This window comes from Temnothorax nylanderi, unplaced genomic scaffold, assembly GCF_030848795.1.
Source record: "Temnothorax nylanderi isolate EJ_2023f unplaced genomic scaffold, tnyl_v1.0 TNYL_tig0049_pilon, whole genome shotgun sequence".
Classification (NCBI taxonomy): domain Eukaryota; kingdom Metazoa; phylum Arthropoda; class Insecta; order Hymenoptera; family Formicidae; genus Temnothorax; species Temnothorax nylanderi.
In genome coordinates this window covers 848740-868850 of record NW_027249111.1, presented here as the reverse complement: position 1 = coordinate 868850, position 20111 = coordinate 848740, and the positions used below count along the sequence as shown (strand labels likewise).

General features: G+C 41.1%; 1 protein-coding gene and 1 long non-coding RNA gene across 2 annotated transcripts in view; one reads left to right on the top strand and one right to left on the bottom strand.

The window, feature by feature from the left end:
- LOC139772437 (uncharacterized) overlaps positions 1-7086 on the top strand; it is a 120129-nt gene extending 113043 nt beyond the window's left edge. The window contains exon 5 of the long non-coding RNA XR_011718127.1: positions 6489-7086. This is a non-coding gene — a long non-coding RNA (uncharacterized lncRNA). The remainder of the gene's footprint in view (positions 1-6488) is intronic.
- LOC139772434 (kin of IRRE-like protein 1) overlaps positions 1-20111 on the bottom strand; it is a 346418-nt gene that overhangs the window by 211330 nt on the left and 114977 nt on the right. The gene's annotated exons all lie outside the window — the stretch shown is intronic.

The following is a 20111-nucleotide window of genomic DNA, read 5'->3' as shown; positions in this document are numbered from 1 at the left end:
ATTATTATTCCCGTTCCTCTTCTGTTTCTATACCGATTTATACATTACAAACAGCTCTCGGAAATACTTATAGTAATCTACTTCGGTAATGCCGTTTAATAATAATCCGATTTCAACTGTGCAACAAAGCGATCGATTATTCGGTGTATTAATACTGTCCTACACATCTTTGCGATCAATTAGCAAGGACGCATTGTGCCCACAATACGCCTGGATTACCCGCATCCGGATCCAAGGAGCGACATCAGCCCTGTCAATGTAGCCGCGTTTGACTTGGGTTGTGAAATGAAACGGTCAGACTCATCAGACTAATCCTCGTGATAATCAAGAGTCGAGTACTTCGGTGAGCTTAATTACGAGGGTCGGTGCACGCAATTACGCGTTCGTTACTACATACGGGCCCGGCTTTGCGAACGCGTTTTCAGCTTGTTGGCCCGCCCGCTCGAATAAATATTTCATCGTGCCGCTCTGCGGAACGTGAGTTTTCCACGTCAATTACCGCAATGGGATTTGAAACTTAAATGCGCACAAATCAAATCTGATATGATCCTTACGACAAGTTTGGCGAGTACGTATCGTATCCCCAACTTCGGTTACCGAAGCGTTACGATGGCGCATTTCACGTTCCATCGATGGTATCAAATTAGCGTCTTCAACGCGCATAATTCGATTTGGCTTTGATTTGATACAGTCGTGATATTACGGTTTATTGGCAGCTCGTATCAAACGCTATAATTGAAATAGGGTACGCATCACATGTCTCGAATTTGATTACTTATTAATCGTGCGTTTTGCGTTGCATCAACCGCTACTACTTAACATTAAATTAATTTCCCCTACATTGATGTATGTGTGCTCGACTATAATGCTATATTCACTCTTTCCTAATTGTCACACGGAATAAATCTCAAAAGCCCCACACATATTTTACCGAAGTAACCCGAAGTGAGCGAAAAGAATATAGCCTCGTGGCATAATCGCTGCGGCAACCCCTTCTCCTCTATCCTTACCTCATGAACCAAAGTTCGTACAGGGGCGTCGAATCTTCCGAGGAGAGAACAAGTTTGTAAGAATCGTCGGGAACGAGCTGCGATGAAAGTTTTCATCAAGGAGCATCGTATACTCGCGCTGCGATGTCGCATTTTAACGCCTTACGTATATTCATACGCCACGCCACGCCGTGCCGGCGAAGGAGAGCGAGGAGGTGCGGCTGTCGTTGGGGATGTCGGTCGGATTCTTAAGGCGCCAGCCGGTCGCCGCCGCCGCCGCCGCTGCCGCTGCGGCGGAGAACTTGGAACAAGTCGAGCAATCTGGAATCGAATGGAGTTTCGGGGACTTAGCCGAGTGAAAAATTGCTAGAGGCAACTTTCCCACGCGATGTGCCTTATTCCTTGGGCCCATTAAGCGACTCAACAAGTACGATTCCAGTTTCCAGTAATCGTCTCGTCGCTGCGCTTTGAATGCGGGATCGCGGGACGCTCCGTCGCGCGATTCCATCGAAGATTCGAAATGGAAAATCGTGAGAGGAAGGGAACGGGAAGAATTGGTGAAGAAAATTGTTTGTATCGCGCCGCTGCTTGGAAACCTACGTCGTGGATAGTCTCTCGTCGAGGAACGCTGGAGAACGTAAACAATCAGAATTGCGGAGAAGCGAGCTCCATTCGCTTCGCGTTGCTCACTTTCCAAATAAATTTACGAAACAGTTCAGGGTGAAAATACCAGTGTTTTGGAATTTGGCTAATCCCATTTATTTCGTGGTTCCTCGACGCAGACAAATCCACGGGCGAATAACAAAGGTTAATGTTGATGCTGATAAACAAAAAAATAAATGTTGAGCTTTTTCCGAGATATACTTTCGCTTACGTAAAATAGACGTAAAGTAGAATTATGAAACGCTGGAGGAGAGTACAAGTGAAATTTTAATTCCTCGAAATTATAGTCGTGCCGCGGCTGCGCTTTCTGCAAAAATAATCCGCCTAATCTCATGCCCTTTGCCTTCCTCCCACTTGCCTTCTCCTCTTCCAGCATTAAAATTCTCCACCGGCGGAGTTCCGGTTTAACGAGTACCTACCTGTCCTTCATTAACGTATCTCACTTTCTATTCCGTAAATGTTTTCGCCATCCTAACGAGTATTACTCGGCCCCTGGTTGGGGGAAGTTTTGCAATAAACATGCGCCAGTGGCGCACAAGGCGCAAGGCAGAGACCGTAAATTTTCGACAGTTTTAAAGGCAAATGTAGCTAAGAGCGGACGTAGCCAGGTAAGCGTCAGAGTGCATACCTCTCCCGCTTCGGTCGTCAACGCCCTCCGTGCACCGTGGGAGCCGTGTCGGAGAAAGGGAGCGGAAACGACGTACTTTGACCCGTCGCAGAGTTCGAAGTTCTCTCCATAACACCGCCGTATGGAAGAGCATTCTTGCTTTATGGAAAGAGTACTAAAGGTTAGACCAGGGTGGTCTCGAGTGCGGCAGCTCGTCAGCCGTAAAGCTTTCCCGAATCTCGTAAGCGCGGCTCATGTCGATTAGGAGATCGTATCGAGTTTCCTGTGCTAAATTAAAACGAGATCTTCGGCGAAACGTCAAATATAATTCGGTTATAAGTTTCTCGGTTCTCCTACGATATTTGTCTCTTTACTAGTTTATAAATACAAATATATAATATATTCTTTTTGCACTATGTAATAAAAATAGCGTTTAATTCCATTAAATTCTGTCCACAACTCCACAAAATAATAGCTATTTGTGGACTTCCAGTTCCAGTAACTTCTCGATTGATATTCTGGGTATGTATCCAGAGCGTAGCGCAGGGATTTTTTTACAGAATATTATTTTAAACAGAGTTATTTGGCTCTAATTTGAAAAAAATTGAAATCACAGTTGTAAATAACGACATCGAAATGGATGAAGCAAAAAATAATTACGCATCGCTGCGCGGATCAACGTTGTTTTCGATCCTCACTCGATCGCGCGTGCAGTCAAGAGCCGCATTATAATCGCAAATACGCGCCATTGATAAAATTTAATTAATTGATCGCTCCGACGGCGCCGCGTTTCGCCTGCCGTGTCAATATATTTTAATTAACATCGCCCTTTAATTGAACATGTAGACGTCGAAAATTTGTGACGCGCGTAAAACTCTCTTCGCCAAAGCAGCGGAAAGCGCACGGAAGGTCGACAATTATTTCCGATCGGTTGGGCCGCAGACGGATGCGATTGGCATCATTGGTATTGCGGGGGCCCGGCCGTAGGAGAACACCGGCCGAAGTGGGGATAGGGAGGCTTTCGCAAATTTGAATTCGAATCTACGAGCCAAAGAGCCCGACGAGTGAAGTGCTCGGTACATTCCACCCTCGAACGTATGGATAGCGTAGGAAGAGTGCGAGAGGCAGAGGCAGAGGTGGAGGTGGAGGTGGAGAAAGGGAAGAGGGGGATGAGTCGAAATCCACTTCGACGGTAATTGCATGTTCGGAGTTATCGCGAATCTACTGCTGCCGCCGTGCGCGATAGAGGGTCCGGTTCGAGGATCCCCGCTTTCGACATGCGTTTTGCGTTATTGATCGATCGGTCGGATGACGCGCGCCGCGCCGCGCCGCGCCGCGCCGGCACCTTCTTGCGAGCGAACGAGATAACCCCTGAGTAATTAGCAAAATTACGGGGGACGTGATTCGAACAGTCGATCGGGGATTTGCCGCGCGAGGCGGCCGCGGCCGTTGTAAGCACGGACGGAAATAAAACGCAGAGTCACTTGAAAACGATATAATATTTTTAAATCGCATTTTATTAAAGCAAAATTGGCATTCGCATAAAAATTCTTATAACTGGATCAAATATATCGTTAACAGGAAAAAGCAGAAAAATTGTGAAAAAACCCGTGGAAGCAAAAACTTGCATTTTATTTCTGTTTTTATTATTTTCATTATTGACAACAGTCGCTAAAGTTCCTGAGCAACTATTCAGTTCTTGATATCTGGAAAACAAAGTGATAATTCCGTGCTACGTTAACGGCGCGCGGCGGTGAAAACGTGGTTTGAGACAACTGTTTCCACGATTCACGCGCTTTCTTTTTTTCATTCTGGAGCAAAATCCTTGGGATTTAGCCGCGAATTGTCACCGCGACTGGTTGGTGGTGTAGCTATCGCGACGCCACGATCTCGCTCTGAAGAGAGATAGCGGTTAGAGGACTTCTTCTTGTTCGAGCAAGCCGCGCGATCTTCGCCGCGGGAGCTCCCAAGCGAGTTCGATGCACGGCACATCGTTGATCCCGCGAAATCCACGGAAGGAGATCCCACGGAGCCCATAACTTTTACCCCCTCGAATTGCTCTTCCGTAGTTTTCAGATCCGAAGCACGATACCTCCTTGCGCCTCGCGCCTCGCGCCTCGCGTTTCGCGCTCGTTAACCCACATCGGTGCATCAGATGCCGATGTTGGAGCGCGTAATTTCTCCTCTTCCGCCATTAAAGGAGCTTTAAGTCGCAACGAGCGGCCGAGCCGCGATTCGAGTTTCGCGATTAGGCTTAATCACGTACCAATCGAACCCTAACCAGGCTGGGTTGCGGCTAGACGAAACTTCCGTTCGGTCATTGCAACCCCGATCGATTAATAGGCTTGGGCTATTCACGGGATAGGTATGCGCTTACAATTAACAACAGGATCACGTGACCGCGCGCTAATTGTCATATATAAATAGACGTTTTGAACAACAAGAGAATAAAATCTGCCGATGAAATTATATATACATTCAAATTGAACTTCCATATAAATCGTAATTGCGAAATTGATGTTATTAAAGGTTAAAAGGGGGAAAGAAAAAGAGAGAAGGAGAATGAGAGAGAGAAAGAGAGATAATTAATACTCTATTATTTTGTGTGCGTAATAGTACAATTCCGCATAGAAAACAAGATACGAAATTGTCTATGTGAACAGTATGATACGATACGATAATACGGTAGCAATAACGCGTTAAACGTCCAATTACAAGCCTTTCAACAAATGTCGAAGTGCTCGCGTACGGTTATAACCGTTGCGTGCGCGAGGATGTAGTCGATATTTTTATTGGTCTTCTAAGTACAGGGCAATCCGCGCGCGCTCGCTGCGGGGATGTTGGGGTCTCGAAGCAGTTCAAATATTACGGGTGAAAACACCCGGAGCACGAGGTTCTTCGGTTGTGTGCTCGGTTCTTAAACCCGGCATCGAAGTCACTAAGCTCGGCGAGGACCGCAAAGACAATATTATCTCGGGGAAGTCCTCGCGATGTTGTCCCGCTTAGCCCTCGAGCTATTTCGATATACGTACGCTCTTCTTGATTTTTCGCAAAACTGCTGGAGGATGTGTTCCTCCATTAATGGAGAAACACTGTCTTCGATTTTTTAAATTGCACCTAGTTGGTTGCCACATCACGCGTTTACTAACCGCCTTTACGTGCTCTGCAGCCTTTTAATGCGATGGTGGATGGTCACTTATTAAATAAACAGGAGTGTTATTGAATGTGCATCTTCCTCAAGATGTTATTTCCGATATGAGTCGCTGGAAAAAAAAACACGAAACGCATTAATGTTTTATCTCTCTTTCTCTCTCTCGATTACGATTTATTTAAATAATATATATTTTCCATATATCTTTTAGTAGCAATAAAAATAATATGTATCGAGTATTTTGTGCGTTCATTGAAGGATGCTCTGCACACAGCAAAGTTTCAGCTCATACTCTTAATAGTCTTGATACGTGAACGTATTTCTAATAAATCACCGAATTCGTTAAATTCGCTTGGAAATTGGAGGTACTTATTCACGCATACGATGGCGAACGTTGAACTTAACGAGGCACAGTAGGTAGACGTTCGCAGAAGAAAAATCCATGTAACACGCTATCGATCATAAAAATTGCAGGTGCACAGAGATATTGTTCGCGTCGGCAACCGGAACCGAGGAGAAGGGACAGCGAAACGACGTCCCGGTCCGAGATAGATGGCGGATGTAAAACCAGATTTAATAAGCTGTAAACCGATTTATACTTTCGCGTGGCGCCGGCGTGGTAAAATCCGCTGCGAAATAATCACGCGGCCATTAAATATTTCAGGCTATTCTGACCGCGGGCATAGCTTGAGTGGCGTGCATGCCGCGTGCATCATTTATGTACGGCACATGCAATACACCAGGCGTTTATAATCCTCACCGCGCGCGGAGCTTAGTGGAGAGTACAGTAATGCGCCCATTACTTACACACGCCGTGATCATATCGCGCTTTCCATTCGATACCGACATAGAGGAAGGAAGAGGAAACCGTTGTACGCGTAACACGTGAACGCGATCATTTTTATATCTCTTTCGCAATCCGACGCAATCCCGCGTCGCGAATTCCAGAGATAAACGCAATAATACGCTCTTCTGCTAATGGCGCAGATGATTATCCCTCGGAATCTTTTCATAACGGTACTTTGAAGATCGCGTCGATATTTAATTAAATCCGTGAACCCGCCTTCTTTTGTTTCAGGAGAACGTCGTCCTGGGGATTCAAAGAAGAAAATTTATTCTTTCGGAATATTATACGCCCGTCTCGTATATTATGTACATATCTATTGCTATTATACGTACATAAGGGACGCTAAGGGCTGCGCGCCATTAGAATTCCGGCTGTACAAGGAAGGACACTTAGAACCGAGGACCGCAGCTTGGAGCATCCTACAAATCTTACCGCGAGGGCCTCAGCTTCCGGTTTTGCGGAAACACGCTCGCAACGATGGCCGAACGATGTCGTCCAAGAGCTTTTCCACGTTCCCCCGGGCATCGCGGTATTATTTGATCGGCGCATATTCGGCGATTCTATCGGCATTTCCGTGATTATTCCGCGGTTTTCTCGATTTTCCTGTCGAGTGATAGCGCAGAAAATTCCCGCGAAATAACGAAATGGCGAGCGTCAATGTATCTCGTTAAATAAGCGAAATATTTTAGAGGCATCGAGTTCGTGTGCGAATGCACAGTTCGGCAAAATGTTATCTTTTCATTGTCATGTACTAAACTTGTAATTCTCTCTGCGATGATGCTCTTCATAAAATTAATAAAATGGAAAAAAAATATTACACTATTATTAATCCATCGTTTTATTCTTTCTTTCATATAACCTTCTTATAGTCAATTTTCTTTTGAATAATTTGTGTGTAAGATATTTATGAGCTTAATGAAAGTACTACTGACTGGAATATCGCAAAAATTGGATGTTACAGTTGTTGATTATGGAATAATATTGTTTCTTCATTTTAATAGACTTTTCTGTAGGTGACTCAAATCTTCCCTTTATTCACTATCTCACCGCAGCACGCGCTAATATAATCCAATACTTGGCGCCGACTTTCCGCAGAGTTCTTAATTGCGAATGGAGCTAATGAAGACAGCGGAGAAGCGTTAATCGGTGCCACTTTATATATACATAGTATATCAATTTATCTTAATAAAAACTTCCTAGCATGGTTAAGAGAACAGATCGATTTAATGATTAACGTAATCACATTACTTTACTCGGAACACAATTAAAAATTTAAATCCTTAATAATGTAACGCAATTTAAAGCTTAAACTAACAAGAATTGGATATTATTTCAGAGGAGCAATGTTAATTTAATGCGATATTGCTCCAATCAAATCAAATTTTAATCATGCTATCGAACGCATCATTTTTTAAATAAATTATCATGAAAATAAAAAGTACGCCGCATGAAATTTTTTCTTTTGGCAAAACAATCGAGGACTTTTTTCAAGTTGGACACCCGACCATTCCCAAGTTTCCGGTAGTCGCGAAACTTATTTACCTTCGGTTTTAACGGGCAGTCAAGAAGTTATTAGGGAATTCGTAGCTTCTTCGCTGACGACTTACAGCAATATTCCTCGTGAGTTAACTCGGCAGTTAGCGCAGACTATCCGCCAAAAAGTTGCGGAGCTCGGACGGAGTTGATGAAGAGGGCGGGGGAACGTTGGCCGAAGCTACCTACGCGACAGTTTGCTTATTTAAGCTTAGCTTAAGCAAAGCTCCCGAGTTACCGCGGAATGAGCGAAGGAGGAAGCTTGGAGAGAGAGACAGAGAGAGAGAGAGAGAGAGAGAAATAGTTTGACAACAAGTGCGTATAGTAGTAGATCGAAAACTTTCGATTCACCAATAACCGCCGCAATCTTACTTGCGTGCTTAATCATACATAATCACGAATGTACACAATCTGATATCAAAATTTTTCTACTAGATAATCAAAAAGGTTTGTGCAATATCAAGGATTAAACGATAATAATGTTGGAAGGATTTACAAAATCTATCTATACTTTCGACACCAACTGGCTGACTTATCCTTTCTTCGCGATTAATTCTTACAAATATATTTCTAACAAGATAATGCAAGCTATCTTGGTTGCCTAATCAGAGAGAATTCCAGTTAAGTGAGCCTTCTAAGAAATAAAATCACAGGGATAAATTCAGCGATTTTAGGTACATTCCTCCCCCTCCCGTTCTCTCTCTCTTTCTCTCTCTCTGTCTTTTTCGTCAGATTCTATAATCTGTTAATTATTCTTTTTCTTTTGTAATATTATATTGCGTTTTTTATTACTTAAATGTAGCATACTCTTCAGATAAATTTCTGTCATTAATTAAAATTCATGGTTTTTATTAGAACGAGCAAATTACAGAATATTATTTCTTTGCACAAAACAAAGAGATTGCGTCAAAAAATTGATTAATTTCGAAATCGTATGAAAACATTTGATTTGATAAGAAAACGTTGCAAAGAGTATTTATCATTTTCGACTTGACTTTTGAAAAGGTAAGAATCCTCCAAAACTCATATTTTAGAAATATTTATATTTTTATAAACTTTTGTTCTTCTAATAAAAATTTACGAAGTCAATTTTTTTGTTACAGTCATTTTAATCTATCTAACTCTTCTAAATTTAGCTACTGAAATGTGGACCCGCGAAACGGAAGGTACGCGATCAAATTTCCGTTGTCACGTTGACGCGGAAACGGTCGGTATTGACGTGGCTTCCGCGGTTTTTCTCGCGAGCAGTCGTCGCGACAGTTACAGCGGACAAAAGAAGAAAACGCGAAGGGGTTGAAAAGGAGGTAGGGCTGCGATCTTGGAAATTCTCCCCCTCTTTTTATCGAGTCGCCTCGCGCTTTGCGCTTTCAGCGTCGACTGTAATCTGCCCGGGGTGAATTCAGAGAAGCCGCCGCGCGACGTTCTCCTGGAACGTACTGAAAAAGAACATGTACGAGCACGGCGTCGACCGGTGTCGGTTTTCCGCGTGCAGCCTCCAGTAGCTGCCAGTATATAGCGACGCGACGCGTCTTTTAGCCCTTCCTTCGTGAGCCTTTGACGTCCGTGTATTTCCGCGTCGGCGGCGTAACCGCGCGTTCGTAGCGTCGCTATTTCTTCTTGACGTAAGATGGGATTTGCCGTATTCAAGCACGGGAGGGTGCCTTTTAGATCTTTTCTTTTATTCTCTCTCTCTCTTTCTCCGTTTCTCTCGTCCTTTTCCCTTCGCCGTCCTATACCGCGACGTTTGCGCGAGGGAATTACCGCGTGTTTTTTATCCCGCGCTTCTTACGCGTGGACTCGTAATTCCTCTTTTCATTAGGCCTCTGTCACGTTGTTGACGAAAAACCGCGAAGCCGATAAGAGCGACGGCGCGTGGAATGTTACTGACACTCTGATTTATATGCCATTAACTATTGTATTTAAAATCGTGCGTATCTAACAGCTGCAGCACATACAAATATGTAAAACGAAATCGCCGGAGTTGAGATAAATGAGAAAGTTATCCCACGAGACGGGAGAACATCGGTCGAGAATGCTTTCCTGCATCGCGGACCGCCGGTGTATATTAACCAATAAACAGGGTCGCGGATTTAACGGCGGCGATATGCTTTTTTTACGCGACACTTCCATTTTTCCTGACCGAGCATTAAAGGCGAGCGACGCGTGTATAAAACCGATGGATATTAGCGGCGCGTCGTACGCCCTGAGTTATGCGTCCCCAGTAAAAAATAGGGAGAGGCGGGATGTAAAAAAAAATGGAAAGAAAGACGGAGGGAGAGAAGAGAGGGCTATTTGTACAGGCTGCCCCATAACGACGGGCTCGCCTTAACGCTCATAACGTGCAGGTGCATGGAGAACGACTGTCTCCTGGAAAATACGAGCTGGGCGTGATGCCCTGTGCGGATTAGAGAGAGAGAGCGGAACAGAAATTTGATTCATCTAATAGTAAGTGAAATACATTGAGAGTACAGCTATAAGATAAATTCATGCCTTCATACATTCATATTCGTGTACTCATTATACGAGCAATACGTTGTCCAAGTTTAATAATTCGTCAAATATAATCCAGTTACGATCTTTAAGCGCCGATAAGACCGATAAGACAGCGACTTATTAAGCATGAAACAACAATAAGGATTATTCCTGAATGCAGGAGGCTTGGAATGACAAAGCAGTGTTTGCGCGCCGATGCGCTACGTGCGATAATTTCGAAATTTGCGCTTCGGCGTGCGTGCTTACGTAACATCTGAACGCTGCGTCAAGGCGACAAAGCCGATAATTGCATTGTTAACTGCCAGGATAACAATCAATCCAGTTTGCGTTTCGTCGGTCATTATTTTATCCGTTAATGGCAAAGTCGACCCGCGCGAATATTTTAACCATGCCGAGAGACCGAGGCTGCCCGGAGAAATTCTGGCAGTATTCTCCGGTGTCTAACTACCATGAAATTGTGTGCATAAGTTAATTAACGAGCGTATCACGCGAACGAGGACGAAAAGTATGCCAAGCATAGCTAATAATAATCGTTTTGCGAGCGATGCATCAGCTCGCAACAATGCTCTTTAGATATGTTCTTGCAGCAGGAAATTGTGCCGTTTCTTAACATTATGGCGAAACAACAATACACAATGAGATACAAATGGAAACACAAATGATACAGAATGCTACCGCGTCTCGCTAATTGACATGCATAACATACGCGAACTATTTACGGCAGAATAGTAGCATAAGAAAGAAAATCCGATGCAGCATCTCAGTAAGAAAAGATCGTATTATTTTTTACACATTTTTTGGCATTCACAGATCGTTTTTTTCTGTTACTTATATTTTTTCTCTAAATCCGAGAAAATCCATTCCATCGTAACTAACGAAATCATTTTTACAACAAATTCAATCGCGATAAACTTATCAACAGCGTTCATATGCAATATATTTGTCCAAAAAAACCTTGAAATTCTTATCGTTACTGTCATTAGCTGCGCGTTCAATTAGGATAATTAATTCGACACTCCATTTTCATATTCTATTTGCATATTCAAAAAATAGCTCAGAGCTTTACGTTTTTCAAATTAATAACGCAAGTAGCTACCGTCATAGAATTTTCGTTATTATATTATATTATATTTACTATATTATTTAAAATACTCAATTATAATTACACAGTTATAAATATAACTGTCAATTTGCACTTTCTATTTGTATTTATTTATAAAGCTAAATTTCTCACATTAAATGACTACGATATTAAAATACCTGAACAAATTCTTTTCGTAAATAACGAGATTGCAAAAGTATCTTGTGCTATAGATTTTCAATGTATTCTGTAATAGCGTCTCGTAATGGTGACGAGATCCCGTGCACGATTGTGGTATAATACATTCCATTTAGGTAAACCGCGCGGTATCCCTTATAAATTGAATAGCCAAACACGTTTATCCCATATGATATGAAACCTATGCAGAACTTATGCAATTATTAAATAAGCAGATTCTCTCTACTCATCGAATGAGAGAGAATCCAATTACCGCATACTGGATTAATAAACCAGCGAAAAACATAAGCAATTAGCAGGATATCCGTTACGTTAAGTTATCCGTTATCATTTAAAAGTTGAATAATTCTTAAGTTTCGATTACTTGCAATGTTTATCATTCTATTTAATAAAAGGCATTTATTTTCTGCATTCCGGCTATAAATTGAAATTTTAAATTGACCCAATTGATCTAATCTAGTTTAAAGGTCATACCTAATTATATTGGATGAGCACAGTATTCGTTGCTTCATCCATTAGCTTGTTATATTTAGAAAAATATCCGACGTAGAGCGTAATATTTTTGGACGCAGTAAGATTAGGAATAATGTTACGCGGTCGTAATAATATTAATGTGTGAGCAAGAATTACGCGTGTAGAAATGTGGAAAAATAGTATGCCGTTGCTCCTTTTCTTTGAGAAAACTGTACGGCATTCAAGCATTTTATGTCGTTGATTACTGCAGCCTTACCACTGACGACTCTCTTTGCAGTTCCGAATAGTAATTCCCGCGTTCCCGCGTTCTCTCTCTCTCTCTCTCTCTCTCTCTCTCTCTCTCTCTCTCTCTCTCTCTCTCTCTCTCTCTCTCTCTCGCTTCCTCTTCTCGTAAGTTGCTCAGAGTGTTTACTCATATCCCCGTAGGGAAGTTTTAGACTTCATGGGGTGGAGAAACAAACAAACGCTCAGAAAAGATAAGAACTTCGTTAATATATGCATTACTTGTACGCGCTAATATCTCATCATCCATTTTACTTGGCGCCCGATTCTCCTCCGCTTGTTCTTTGTTTCTCCTTGCACCGCCGCGCCATGCTGATAAATGGATTGCAAATTGCGCGTGATTAAGTAGTAAAAACTTTAAACGAACAAAAAAAACCAGCGATAATTATCAATCGCCGTATGTATTGCCGGCAGAAATGCGAAGACGGATGATAGATATGCAGTCGATATCCGCTTCGTTCGCGATGTAGTATATACGAAAAAAAAAGAAAAAAAGTGACGAGCGTAAAAAACATGTTCCGACAACCTGTCTCGCGTTTACATTCGTTTTATTTCGCAGATAATGATTTTTTACAGTGACAAACGGAAAGAAAAGCGTGATAGGGCGGTGGAGGGCAAGGATAGGGATGTAATACCCGCCCTTATTTTCAACTATATTTGACAGGGTTCAACGAACCGGAATCTCATTTTCTTTTTTATCTTATTAACGATGAACAATCGTCCACTTAACGAACGCGAACGCGGTCGCGGTTCGGGCTTTATTTTGCCGCGGTAATATGTGTTTTGTCATCGTGACGATGGCATCATTGCCCACGTAACACGCGTTTTATAAAATCACGGTCCATTCTTCGCCGCTTTTACGACGGGAAATTTTGCAGCGAGCTTCGACGTGGCGCCGCGTCATCGGCTTGTTCCGGGTGGAGATGATTATCGATCTGATCAGAATTGCTCGATCACGCGTGGGTTTCTTCGAGCATTCGATTCGCGCGTAACGTCTTCGCGCGTATAGCATATGACGATATGACAACCGGCACGTGTACCAACCGGAAGAAAAGACAATGACAAGGAAAAAAAATACCGACACGTGTATAAAATGAAAATAAAACGCATTTGCGCAAATAGCGTGGTGCGTCATCGGGGAAAATGCATTCAAAAGACACCTGGTGCTAACGAGGAAGATGAGACGGCGCTCTCGTGTCGCCGAACAAATGAGCGCGGGAACAAAAGAGCGTCGTTCTTTCCCGACCCGTCTTAGAATTAAGATAAACGAACGTACACTCGCACTCGCACACACCAATCCACAGGAAACTCTTAAATTGCTCGCAAGAAACGCAAGAGCCGCTTTTTCGTCCGTAGTACTCGGTGTGCCGTCTGCTGGTTTGGACAGCGTCTTAAAGAGAGGCCGTCTAGCCCGATTAGATCCGTGGCTTGTGCGGAGGGAGAAGAAAACTCGAGGGTGCAAGACGCCGCGGAAATTACCGTCACAGACCGTTGGAGGTCATGTGTCGGTGCCTAAGGGAATTAACGAGAGCGGTCGAGCCGAACTTACGCGCTCCCCGCGAAGCCGGTAGTAAAAATAGAAAGCGGGACTTTGGCATTTGCCCGTGAAACCTGCAGCGAGGCAAATTGAAAATTACGATCACAAGTTGACTCATGCGGAAGCGCCAGTATTTTTATGCATGTCCTTCCATCATCGTTTCACTTAAAGAACACGCTCGTAGACACTCGAAGCATTTTATGTATCGATTATTCATGTTGAATTATTGCTCACAGAGTTTATATTAAAAACAAATCTGTTAATATGTTAATATATGCTAATGTATGCCGTTATTCTATATTCTATATTCTCTTTTGTGAAAAGAACTAATATAGTCCAAGGGGAAGATGATAAAATATCTCTCTTTCCAGAAATTATTTCGCCCAGCGTGGAGATGAGGAGAGAAACGTTTCCCAGTCGACCGATAATTTTCTAATTACATGGATCCAAACGAAGTTAAGCGGATTTAATAAAAACGAGAGCAACTATAAATTAAATATTTTAAGAAGCAACGGGAATTTTTTCTCAAGATCCCTCGAGAATCTCGCGTGTTATCGTTCTCCACGTGCGACTTATTCAAACACTGCCTGTCAAAAGCGACATCAGGAACTTCGTTCCACTTAACGCATTACGGCGACGTTAATGAAAGCGGGTCTGTTTACTCTTCTCACACCTGCGAACGGGAACGTGCACGGTGCACGCGGATGCGTTATAAATGCGCGAGCGTCGACGCGTCGGTGCGGTGGTGCGCGCGTTGAAATTTATCGGAGGCCTCCGCGCTGCATTGCGTTGGTCCGTCACGGCGGTCGCGAGAAACCGGAAAAAGAGCCGGAAGTCCTATTGTTCGTCAGCGTAGCAGAGTCCCCCCGCGAAATACGCGCACGCTGAAACGGCGCGAATTCGCCGCAAGAAACGCGCGGAATTAACGCTCCTCAAGGTTCGTCCGGGACGTCTCACGGCGCGGCGCGGGCGGCGGAAAGCCAACCGATCTGGCTGATTTAGCATCGCGAGCGCTTCCGTCGTCGCGGTAGATCGCAAAGATAATCGACACGCTCAGTGACATGGAACGCATTAAAAGATCTGCTCGGCGAAACTCGTTGAATTGTCTCGGGCAGGCGCGACGATTTTTCTCTCGCGACTCAGCCGATTGTCCGAGCTGCATAAATCCGAGACCGACTTCGCGGCAGGCGTATAATTTCCGAAAGCGATTTTGTGCAGGGCGAGTTACGCGCCGGCTGCGGTTTCTGCCGTTTTTAAAGCGTCGCGCGAGCAAACTGCTATTAATACACTTTCTCACAATATGAAAAATATTCCCAATTACGCAACATATAATAAATTGCTTATACAAACTTATCTTCTTTTTATCACTTTCAAGTGCTGAATTATGTTATATCCCGATATAATGATTACGTTGCACTGTATAATTTATGTGTTTCTAACTTAGCAAAGTTAACACGAGGATTCCATTAAGCTAATTATGTTAGTTTCGCGAAATCAACTCTACGTGCTTAGAGACGGATGGCAATAGTCAAATGAAAGCTTTCCGGAGCTTTGACATTGTTGCCGGGGCATAATTTTTCAGAGCGCTCTAACATTCTGATAACAATTATTAACTCTGCAATCCATCGCGTCTCGGAAATCTATGGATTTTTGCGAGAAATCCGATAACGCTATCACTCGCGCGTTTGCGTAATGCATGTTTTTTTCGACGAATCGGCGTCATAAAATTTCAGCTGATCTCCCATTAGAGGCATCGCGAAATATCAGCATCGCCGATTTGCCTTTGATCTCGAATGCATCAAACGCATACAATCGGGCGCGCGCGAACACACGGCACTCGACACGCGCGCATTCACCCAACGACGTAATAATAACCGCGTATAATTGAATCGGCAACGCTAATTTCGGTAATGGCCACATTCCGCCGAGCAAACGAACGAAAGAGCGTTGACTCGTTTGGCCGGTATTCACACACTCGCACACGCGCGCGTAAATTGTAATTAAGTGCACGGCGTCGTTATCTTTTATATACACGCACGTATACAATTATATTATTATATCGTGATTGCCTCCCGCGGAAGGGGCGGGAGGGACGAGGGAATGACGTTTCGCGCTTTATCGGCGCGACTTTTCGCGCGACGGCACACGGTATACCGTATTAATAATTTGTTCGCGAAGATCCAATTGTTTCGTGCTAAATTGACACTGCGTACTAAAGCAGCTGGATGCCCGCGGGGCGATCGCCATTTCGCAAACTACGGATTACCGCGATTCCATTAATGTACATATCGAACGCGTTGCCCCGTCGAAATAACGCCGTGACGAGCACGCGCGCGAAATTAACGGGCGTGCGGCGTGTTACATTTCGGCGAAAAAAATCTTATACCGAATGCAAAGGTAATAATTTCCATTTGAATTAATTCTTCGCCTAATTAAATATAAATTATAAGACATTGAGATAATAAAGGCCCACGGCTATGTGAGGCCGTGACAAACACATTTTCACAGGTCAATGTTACAGATGTTATGATCGAGGAATATCATGTACTCGCAATTATGCGTAGAACTGTATTTCACACGCACGATCATCTGTTAATAAAAACTCTCAACTTCTATCTCGAATAATATTTTGTTTAAAATATTATTGCAAAATTCACCTGCTCTTTAAATGTCCCTTTAGGGTTGCTTGATATTTCAATAATTGCTAACAAGAGCTCTTGTCTAATCAGTTCTGGCTCCAAGCACTTACGAGGTATCACGTAAGCGCATCTACGTAAGCATTTGCCTCTAGTACTGTAGGTAGGAACTCCGAAAAACACTCTGCAATAATAATTACAATATCGCACAATCGAAAAGATCTTACAACATATAGATCTTAAAACGATCTCAAATAGATCTTACAATGTATAGCTATATGTATATATGTATATATGTATTCTGAGTAAAAGAAGAGTGCACAAAATATTAACATGTTTGATATTAACATTATAATTGTTATAATTTTGTATTCTACGCTCCTAGGACAAACAAAGTTTATTTTATCGTTGTCGAATAAAGTCTATTTTAGAAATCCTATTTATAAATTTTTGTGCTGTACTGTGCAATACAGAAAATGTTCGAAGAATTAAAAATATGCGTGTATATAAAACATATATTAACACATATCATACAAGAAGCATGGCAAACAAAAATATAAATAGTAGGTATTATATCCTGAAATCTGATGTGAATCATAGCTCGCTCAAAGTGAGTTTGATTTAAAAGACGTCGTAACAAGATAAATAAACGATCTAATATTTTTTGATTGCATATATGTATATAACGTAATTATATATAGATTCAATGAATTATCAAATAATTAAATTGAATTATCGATACATGTACAACAATCATTTTTTTTAAACAGTTTAAGAATAGCACAAATATAATGTGATCTTCGAGAATTTTCAAAATCTGGTGTAGTTGCGAATGCACGTGTACGCGCAAATGTGTATGTATGTGTGTGTGTGTGTGTACCTGTGTTAATATTCAGAGCAGAAAATAGATATCTATGATGATTTATTCAGTCGCAATGCGACAATCGCCTCGCACTCTATGCATATTTAATATATCATACGTAATACGCGTCTTTTTTGCGTAACTTCGAAGGCATAAGAGCTCTCTGACTCTACAGATGATTAGAAAACATTGATTAACCCCCTCCTTTATCGGTAACATCGAGGTTTGATCGTTAACTATGCAGACAATTTCACGGGTCAAAAAAGTTTTGATTCACGAAAGAGTGTGACGCACGCGTATGCGTGTTTAAAAATCATCATTCAAACTTTAAACTTCAAACACGTGTAACGCGCGTTATGCCTCAATTGCGTGCATGAAGAAGTAGATGTTCCGCATTTTGCTGACACCGGGTGCTTCACGCTCTGTGGTTGCGTGAATAAATGAACATGACGTACGTAAATAACATGTTCCTTGTTTACTACACCGCTGACTTAAATTATAGAATTATGATTTACGATCGCGCACGTAGGTACGTCTGTGCGGACGTAACGTTGATTTAACGTTACATTAATACGTTACGGCTGAAATTAATACGTTACGGCTGAAAAGCACACACCTTGCATCTCATGTGAATCGTTATTATTAGAAGCAAGATTAAAAATATGTTGTAAGCAGTACTGATAATAGCTGCAGCATGTTCGAATCTTTTATCGGTACTTTTATCAGTAACTTTTAACAGTAACGGTATAAGCATAACCGAAACTTTCTGCGCTGCAGAAATTAGCACTACTTATAAATGCAACGAAACATGACAGTATCATATAATCGAAATAGTTTATAATAACAAGTAAATAGGAAATGTACGGCTGGATCTACTCTTAATAATATTATTCTCATGAATTTATGTACATTTTTCGCTTAGCAAACTTTGCGACATTACTGTCGATCTGGACGCAATCTCAAGCTGAAGCTATAATAATATAATCACATAATTTAATTGATAATCAATTTAATAATACCGATACTAATACGAATCTTTAAAACCACTGTAATAAATATGTTGCGAAAAATATTACCCCAGCCAGGGTTCAAACCTGGACCTCTCTACTATTCGGGGACGGATGTCTTTATCAATTCGACCACTGAGGCATGTAGTAATATTTATCGCAACAATATAAATATTAAAGAGAACGTCTTTAAAGGCAAACGTGTATAAATCATATTAAGTCATGACAGGTTTATGATAACAATCAAGTAAATAAGAAATGTGCTAATATACGGTCGAGCTAAATCTTTTGTGTCTAATAATATTATTCGCATGAATTTATGAATAAACGTTCGTGACTCATTTAATTACTATTATATCTATATATATAAAATCATATTTTTAAACCTGTTATAAATACTTTGAAGTATAACTGTACGCGACAAAACGATCAATCATGTCAAATCAACATATTAATGAACAAATAAAAGAAATCAATATATATTTATTTTACTTTAAAGAATATTATATAAACCAAATCTCTCTCTCAGAAATTTTTACTTTGCCAGTAAATAATTACCAATAAAGACTTTTTATTCGGCCTAACTGGCCATCTTTATTATAATCGTCACGATGTTTTGATCATTGGTTTTGCTCTCAATTGATGTAACTTTTGATGCTAATATATATAAGCATACTTCTTAAAATCCCTGTAAAGAATTTATTGCGAAAAATGTCTGTGTGTGTGGGGGGGGAGGGGAGGAGTCTCTGCTAATATTTATACTCTATGCCTCTATGGAATTTCTTTTAATATTTAATATGGCAAAAAGTTTCTTCAAAAATTATCATCATTCTTTGTATATTATCGTATTTAATAATTTTCTTTCTCTATCCTCTTTTATCATCAATAGCGCGCGAAAGAAATATGACAAATTGTGTAATTCTTATATATTTTTTGAAATTTCAGTCCCACTTAGAATTTCATAATGTCCTAATTACATTTATGTTTTTGATATCATTTATTATGCGCTTAATCTTATACATGATTATTTCAAGTTTTTACAATTATGTAAAATATGTCCATGACTTTTATTACTATTCGATTCAATAAAACGGCATCTGGACACTGAATTAATATGTATCATGGATACATATGTATTAAAAACTTCATCTTGTCTCTATCATCGACATTATAGCGTTTAGGCGATTGCGTGAGCATACTGCATTTTACGATAAGACTCGCAATTTCGCATATTATTGACAGCAAATATCTCGTGTATAACGCATAAAATCCTAACGCAAAGAATTATTTCATTGAGTTCACTACGTAGTATTGAGATAACAACTAAACGGGCTATAAAAAACATGATTTCATCCATACGAGATAAAATCATACATTTGATGAAACGAGAAATGATTTATTTATGAGTGGATAATCATTCCTCGCGTTTATATTATATAAATTTTTATCTCTATTGTTTATCTCACGCTTATTCATCGCTTATAATACTTAATATTCTTTGCAGTATAAACTTAGAATATGATACGAAATTACCGAGGTAATAGATAAGAATTTTAATATAAAGATTTTATTTTAGTGTTATTTCTCCAACATTTGTGATCTCAAAATTCAATCTCTTTTCAATTTCTTGAGATCTTTAATGCAGAAATGGAAACATGAACATTGCAATTCTAAACTTAAACTGATACTGATACTGAACTTTCACAAATTTTCTTCTTTTCTTTTCTGAAACTCAATTTCTAAAATTTCCG